General features: G+C 41.9%; 1 protein-coding gene across 20 annotated transcripts in view; it reads right to left on the minus strand.

Annotated features, from left to right (window-relative positions):
* Positions 1-7,029, minus strand: part of ppfia1 (PTPRF interacting protein alpha 1) — a 57,948-nt gene extending 50,919 nt beyond the window's left edge. For 13 of the 20 annotated variants that reach the window (XM_032510763.1, XM_032510762.1, XM_032510764.1 and 10 more), the window contains exon 1: positions 5,981-7,028. The gene's annotated coding sequence lies outside the window, so the exon portion shown is untranslated. Of the gene's footprint in view, positions 1-5,980 lie in introns of all 20 variants that reach the window. The other 7 variants (XM_032510756.1, XM_032510752.1, XM_032510748.1 and 4 more) reach the window with 1 other exon arrangement.
* Between the last annotated feature and the right edge of the window lie 310 nt (positions 7,030-7,339).

Genomic DNA, 7,339 nt, shown 5'->3' on the forward strand with positions numbered 1-7,339 from the left:
AAAACACTTTGAAACGGGTCAGTTTGACCTGAGGACAACACAAGGATTAAATTTATTAGACTAATAAGGTTAAAAGAGCTTTTTTTTTTCTGATTTTGTGTAAAGCACTTTGAATTGCCCTGTTGCTAAAATGTGCTTCACAAATAAAGCTGCCTTGCCAAATACATTTTTTAACCCATTAAACTTGTCATTGTTTCGCCATTTATACTGTTCTCATCTGACATGAAACAGCAAGCTGAACTCATTCCTTCAAGACGTTTCCCTCCGATGAACAGACGGTACTCGGCAGGTAATTTTAATGAAGAAAAGGTAAAACCGAAATAAACACATAACAAAATACAAGTAAGTATTTTCTGTATTACCATTGATTAATAAAGTCTTAATTTCCCCTTTGCAGGTTGCACAAATGTCTTAAGATACAGGCAAGTAAACAAATGAATAAATTCAGCACAAGACAAATGATATATCATTAAATTAGGCCTTGAGTTATTAAATTAAATATACTGGCAAGGCCCGAGGAATGAACAAAAGATGGATGGATAGAGACTGCGTTAACTACAACATGTGCTTCTTCCAAATGACCGTAACTGCAGCACAACAGGGAAAGCCCCCACCTGACAGAAAATCCCAATTACAAAATAAAACACCCCCCCTCCAAAATAAAGTCATACTACATTAAACAGTCTCTTGTAACTTTATTAATTACACCACGCTATTTATCTGCCACCACAATACGTGCCCAACGGCTTTCCCCAATTTTACCAGCCACCTTATATGTTTTACCAGCCGCTTTTTCTGAAATTAAAATGTACAAAAGAAAGTGCACTAGCATATTTTGAATTGCCTACTTACATTATTGAATTTGTATTATTAATACATATTTTATTCATATAAGCATATTAAAAGTGATGTGAAAAAAATTCAAGCCTTTATTGCCACTCTCTGCTCCGGGGGTCCCATCTTTGTACGGCAGTGCCCTTGTTATGAGACTTGGATGACTCGTGGTCTTGTATTGCCTCTAATTTTAAGGTTAGTTGTTCCTCTAACCAACAGATTGTTTTTATTTTCCGAGGACGAGTAGGAGCGACAGTAAGTACAGTGCATGGACGGGTCGTCTGTAAGGTAGGCGGCTGTCGGGATGGGCCGATGGACGTTATCATATCATCACCACCGTGGTGATTAGGTTATTACTGTCGCTCTGTTAAACGTTCCTCTGTTCCCTCGTTATGCAGATCCCAGCGATCTGATTGAGTCTAGACTTTACGGCCCCGTAGTTAAGTGACAGTAGGTCAAGGTGTAATGTACTGCCCCTGTCAGCGGCAGCATGTAATACTGTCTATTTACAGAGGGCATTTAAATGTATTTTTGATCAACTGCCAATTTAGGGGACATCACCCAACCCGAGTAGGCTAACCATTCCCTTGTTTTCCCTTTGCCACAATGCGCCACTTTTTCAAAAAGTACTTTTTCTTTTTCTTTACTTCACCCGCAACAGTTGCTACTGCTAACTCTGCAGCGGCCTCCTAACACCGGGCTTTTGTCCAGTGCCCCACAGTGCCGTTATCCTTCAGGGTTTAAATTGGGATTTGTTATGTGTGGGGGGGATGAGGGGCTCTCCCTAGAGAGGGGGGAGTCTTGGTGTTTGCTCCCTCCAGGAATTGTTTTTGAAAAATAAGCCATTAAATGGCACTTTCTGGAGAGTTTTATGCAAAGAAATGGAGAAATCAAGTCTTACATGATATGTGCAAAACTGCGGGGTTAAGAGCCTTTGCAGTTTTGTGGTATCAACAGGTATTAGGGCATTTAGTATTTACATTAATGTTAATCAGTCATCACTTGATTACACATTGTATTACCTTCTTATGATATAAGAAGTGACCCAGACAATGTGCCAAACATAATGAGCCACATGAAGAGACAGTAGCATATGACAGTAGCAACAGCTACTTCTTCCCTCTCTCTCTCTCTCTCTCTCTCTCTCTTTCGACTTACAGTTACATTTAGAGATGCAGAAGTTAGAGAAGCACAACAGTGCTTCATTTCCCAACGTTTCCCAGTATCTTTACTGCATTTATAAACCCCTGAACTTCATATAGCTCAAATGTATTTAATCAGAATTCTGCTCATGTTTACAACTAGTGCACATTCAAAATGTAACTCCTCTCATCTCTGTTGTCAGAGATTTGGAGAGTTGTAATGCAGTCTGCTGTGCGTGTTAATGCTCCGCTGATATGGTGGATCTCATTCAGACCGTCTGACAGACACAGAGGTCCGTTTGGGTCTCTGGTCTCTGACAGAGTTTAGAGGTGTCTGTACGCTGCTCTTTATCGGAGGTCTACGCATGGATGCAACGAGTCACCGCCCCCAGCAGAGCGAGTCCACTAAAATGAACTGAAGTTGCTACACTACCAGCCGCGCTGCTCACCTCCATCTTTACAGAGAGAGAGGACACAGAGCAACGGACGGGTCTGTAATACTCAGAGCTCAGACCTGAAGCAACGGACGGGTCTGTAATACTCAGAGCTCATACCTGAAGCAACGGACGGGTCTGTGATACTCAGAGCTCATACCTGAAGCCGGGGAAACGTGCCTGGGATGGCTCGTGAAAAAAATGTTCTCAATTTGCGACAATTTGAAAATTCCACAGACAGGGAGCGCTCTTGAACCCCCTCACAGTCTCTGAAAGCACAACTAGTCGATCACGAGTGGCTCAACAGGTAGATCTATGGATAAACTCATCTTTCAGAAATTTGACAGACCGGGTTGACACTTCAGCGTGAGAAATCGGGGGGGTGGCGTGTCAGCGTGTGAGACCAGGCCAATGCATGAGAGTTGGCATCTGATCGCCACCATCAGCATGTGTTTTTTGTTACACGTTTTGTCCACTAGAGGGAATTCCAACATCAGTCTGGCCTTGAAGAAGACGTCACAGCGCTTTCTGGCACGTCGCTCTGTTTACATTCATTTTCCACAGTGAGCACAAACAAACACATCAACAGAGAACTCGGAAATTAAACATTATGTACAGAAGCGGCTGTGTTGTGAAGGCTAACGGTGCTCGGTTAGCACATTGACATCATGTTTCAAAGCACAACCAAAACAACCTGTCCTTAGGCAAGTAAGTAACAGTATGAAAATTTAACCTCACGGTCATAGTGACCAAAATTATCACGGTTTTCGGTATTATCACGGTATGTTCAGAAAGCACTGATAGGCCCACACAAGTTGAAATAGTTTTAAAAAGAGTAACAGTGTTTATAATATCACAAAAAATATAGGCAATAGGCTTGTAAAACTATTGAAAACTGGTGTAGGGTGTCCGGTTAGGCCGGCTACACACTGGATGCAATGCGCGAGCGTGGCGTTTCTGGACAATGTCGGCAGTATTGATGGCAAATTAGGTTACAGAATATCAACATGTCATTTATTAATATTTATTTGTGTCAAACTTAGATATAAACATCTTTCCCTATTCCATTTTGCCTGGAAACGCTTCCAACACGCACGCGTTCTTGGCGCGGCTCGAGCATCGGACCATCTCTAGTTAAGTATGACGTTGTTTTTGACATTACATGTGAAGTTGGATGTGGTTCTGACATAGAAGCAAATAATAACACACATTAATAAGCATCTGACTTACTATGAACATTTTTTACCAAATCGTAATAGTATAGCCACCAGCATATAACAAACTAAGTATAAGCCACATCTATTACAGCACACACATGTCCATAACAGAGCGAACAGAGTGTAATACACCTTTAATAGCTGAGCATGTAGCTCCACAGGCCGGTCTGTTTACTGGTCTGTGCACATTGCCCTTACACAACCTGAATATCAACACGTGGCTGCAAAAGTAATATCAAACAATCTGCACATCAGCTATGCAACAAGATACACAGTAACAGCAATATTATCAAGGCAATAATATAGATCTCTCTCACTCTCTCTCTCTCTCTCTCTCTTTTTAAACAAATGTCATGTTACGGGCTAAACTTCCACAGCGTAGCAGAAAACTAACTGAAGATAACGAGGCAGTGAAACCCACAACAGTTAAGCAAGCTACAGAATAGTTTTAACTTCCGTTCTGGGATACCAATATCCAGCGTTGGGCAAGTTACTTACAAATGTGAATTCTAACAAGTAGTATTAACGAAACTTAATTAGTGATGCGTTATATTACTGCATTACAGCAAAAAGGAATACGCAACTGCAATTGTGTTACTCCCAACACTGCCCACATCTCTTCAACAAGTCTGAAAACAGGAAAAGAATGATAAAGGAAAACGTCTGTTAACAGCTGCTCCTGTCAGAGCGCAGTGCGTCTGGGCGGCAACTTCAGGATTTTAAAGATTTCATGTTAAATCTATTCCCCATCGTTTTTCCGATTCCCAGCCACGGCACTTCACTCCCCCTTGTTACGCAACGTTACGCAGTACGTACCATTAGCTCTATGATCTCAAGACCTCAAAATGCCTTGTCTTGTCTTTTTTATTTTATTTTTATTTGAAAAAATAAAAGGGGACAATACATATTAATGAACATTTTCACAAATGTAAATGTGCCAGATTGTAGCCTTAGGCTAATTTCCATCTGCAGATATTGCTCATCTCACTCCCGCTAATGTATTGTTCATCGTACGTGACATGACAAAAGCATTTCATTTTCACACGCTGGTAGGCCAAGGGGGGGGGGGGGAGAGGGAGATTAGCTTAAGTTAGCCAACAATATTTATTAAAAAAATTAAAAATAAATAAAATCACATTTGAATAGTAATTTCAGCATTCAAATAATATTGTTCTTTTACTATTCGAATTATATTGGACTTTCAGAATTCCTTCATTGTTGCAGTCATTCCCTGGCTGCAATGACGTGGATGCTGCGGACACTGACCAATTAGAGCACACTGGGCTTTTTACTGGGGGGGGGGGGCGGGGGGGCTTAAGGCACCAACCCAACATCTGACCATCAGCAGAAAAGTTAATCGGACTGATCTTTCGGTTCCCGTCGGTCCCAAAAGGGCCTCGAACACACCGAAGCGACGCCGACTTGAGCGAACGTATTACGTGTGGGGGACGTAATATGTCTCCATAACAGCAGGTGGCGCTAATCTGTATTTTCTCCCAAAAATTGAAAACCCAAAATGACAACCTCGTCACGTGGGTCCGGCTTCTCCCGAATTTTAAAGCAGACCATAATGGCGGCTCGTTTGGAATACGATCTCGTATTTTACAAAAATAGTTCACCGAAAACTTGTTTCTGAAAACATTTTAAGCGAGAAGTGGGCCACACAGCTGCTGAATCTGTTTGTCTGATCAACAAAGGTAAGTTCTAAAGATTTGTCAGATTTTGAGAGGCGTTCATTGCGCTCTTCACACTCTTCATTTTCGGTAAGTGTTTTAAAATAAGTGCACGGATTCGCTGGTCAAGGGCTAGCACTCCACCAATCGGATTGGTGATTGAGTCCGACCGCCCGCTGGCCGATTCAACAAGTCAAATTGGCCCAAATTAAAGCCGACGGCTCCTCCGACTGACAACGGCACAGAACACACCGAACAGACTCGAGTCACCGACTTCTCCAGACTATCTGGCGGCCGATATTCGGGTTGGTGTGTCTGCGCCTTTAAAAAAGAGACAGTATGAGAAAGAGTGTTTTTTTTTTTCTAATGTTAAAGAATGTAAACATGTTCTAGTAGGAACACAAAATACAAGTATGAAAACCTGAAAATGAGCATCATATGGGACTTTAAAAATTAATTAACAGTGAGTTAACATTCGGCAACAATTCCTGCAACTGAGAATAAAGTGTTATGGTGGTGATGGAGCAACATAAGACAAAAAAGTGAAGTACAGGTACAGTTAAATCAGTGGTATCCACTGTGATGCTGTCACGTCTGCACATCTGAGAATATGATTGGGCACATCTAACACAAAACGTGTGCATACAGTTGTTTAATGTTTACATGCGTCGGTATCTCACCTTTAATGATTATAGTTCTTCCAACTGGCTTTGTAATCCACGTTATTGTCGACAACTCCAGGTACTCCAACAGGCAATTTTCACAAATATCCGGGGGCGATTCAGAATAGAAATCCCATTCAGAGGCTGGGCTGCATTAAGGCTGTGAAAAGGGTCTTATCGGTGGAAAAAAGGGATAATTTCCTCAAGGCCTCAAAGTGAAACCCACATCAAGTGAGCAAGGGGGCAGTACTCCAAGTTTGGCCGGCTAACTCAACGTTAGCAAGCTAGCATTAAGTAAGATGGTGATTCGATGATTGCATATTTAGATTTGGAAGTAAGGTGTGTATCTTTGCTTTTCAAAACAAACGTCCATCTTTGAAAATAAAGGTAAACTCGCCAGCAACAACATTTCACAACAGGTAGCTAGATATGTGATGAGGTGACGTGGAAACAGTTGTAGCCTCGCTAGCGTTAGCTAATTTGAAGCTGAATTCTTTGGCTTGAAGTCGGTTTAAAAGTCGACAGCTAGCCACCGTTAGCTACTAGCCAGCTAGGTAGCTAACGCTAGCTAGTTTCATATACTAACTTAGCTACGAGAACGTCAGGTAGTTGTCTACGGATACGCCGTATTCCATATAAAAGTAGACAACATGATATGATATCTCATAGCTATGTAGCTTACATTATTACGAAAACACTAAAAACGAGTATAAAAATCCTGAAATGTCTCCAAAAGCTCTGCTGAGATGATTAATCTATCAGCTAACGTTAGCTTAAGAGTCGCGTCACCACATCAGCGCTCCACTCGAAAACTTCCAGCTAACGTTGAACGTTAGCGACGGTTTGATCCGTTTGGGAACTCCAAACATCGAATAAAAAACAGCGTTATAATCCCGGGTTTTCGTCCGGGTTTCTGGTGCTCTCTCTCTCTCTCTCTCTCGGTGTTTCCTCCAAAAAGGTCCGTCGGTCCGGGCTCCTTCCCCCTGTCGCCACTGCCTCCCAGCCTCGGCAGTCGGGAGCCAATGGTGGGCTCCGCGTCGCGAGCACTTTTCATGAGCCTGGTAGTCCCTGTGGATGAGAGAGGGCGCGAGACAGCTACCCGGGTTGGCAACAGGAGGAAATTAAGGATTTTGGCTTGTTAGAGACTAATTCGGTTTTAACAGACAAATGCAGACTTTCATACTGATGAATAAAATACTTAAAATTGTATGTCCGTCTATAAAATAAATGCATATGGTATAGTATTTGTTTTGCTGTTGTGTAGTATTTGTTTTGCTGTTGTATAGTATTTGTTTTGCTGTTCTTAATTTATGAATTCCCTGTGCTGCGTCCTTGAGCGCCAAGAAAGGCGTCTTTAAATAAAATGTATTATTATTA

Source organism: Etheostoma spectabile, unplaced genomic scaffold, assembly GCF_008692095.1.
Source record: "Etheostoma spectabile isolate EspeVRDwgs_2016 unplaced genomic scaffold, UIUC_Espe_1.0 scaffold271, whole genome shotgun sequence".
Taxonomy (NCBI): Eukaryota; Metazoa; Chordata; class Actinopteri; order Perciformes; family Percidae; genus Etheostoma; species Etheostoma spectabile.